The sequence below is a fragment of the Ostrea edulis genome, chromosome 5 (genome assembly GCF_947568905.1).
Source record: "Ostrea edulis chromosome 5, xbOstEdul1.1, whole genome shotgun sequence".
Lineage (NCBI taxonomy): Eukaryota > Metazoa > Mollusca > Bivalvia > Ostreida > Ostreidae > Ostrea > Ostrea edulis.
Window position 1 is genome coordinate 12,493,808 of NC_079168.1, and position 846 is coordinate 12,494,653.

An 846-nucleotide genomic window follows, 5' to 3' on the forward strand; every position below is an offset into this window, starting at 1 on the left:
AATACTCGAAATGTTATTTCGTCAAGATGTTAATTTTTTTTTTTTCATAATTAGGTTGATCGATTCTCGTGTGATGTCGTAGGTTTTTGCAAAAATCTTTAGTAGATTAAACTTTGTGAATGATAGAAACATATCTTTCAGAAGAATTTATTTACTTCATCAAATAAAGAAACAGATATTTGATTAAAGGAGGTACTCTACATCGTCATAATGGCTGACTTCTTTTAAAATATGGATGAAAATTTAGACATCAGCAATATTTGGCTATTCATTTAAAAAAGTCTCGCCTAGCTGAGTAGCTCAGTAGGTTAGTACGTCGACTGCTGAACTGTGGATTTCGGGTTCGAGTCCACCAGGGGTTTTAAATTTTTTTCAGATTGCTTTCAACTAAAACTACATTTTTTTGACTAAATGAATTAAAATTTGAAAGTTTTCAATTTCAAAAATATTGTTGTACATATCCTCCACTTTTCATCCATATCAAATGTCTCAGGTGTAGCATACCTCCTTAAAACTATTGATAGTGAAAAAGTTTATATTCTTCATAGATAATCAATTATTTATGATGAAAAAAATGTTGTCAAGGGCAATAACTCCTATGCTTGTATTTTCTCTACTGTATGTCTATTATACAATGATTTTCCTAATATCCACAATTAATTTTTACATATTTATATATTAGCAGTTTTTCTGAACTGTTGACATTAAAAATTGTCATTTTAACTAGTTTTTATCTATTATTTTTTTTATTCGGTTGAACGAAAATGTGTGATTTTCTGATGTTGACCTACATGTATACTTCTGTTTTAGTATGCCTGACATATTAAAAAAGGTGGCAACATATAC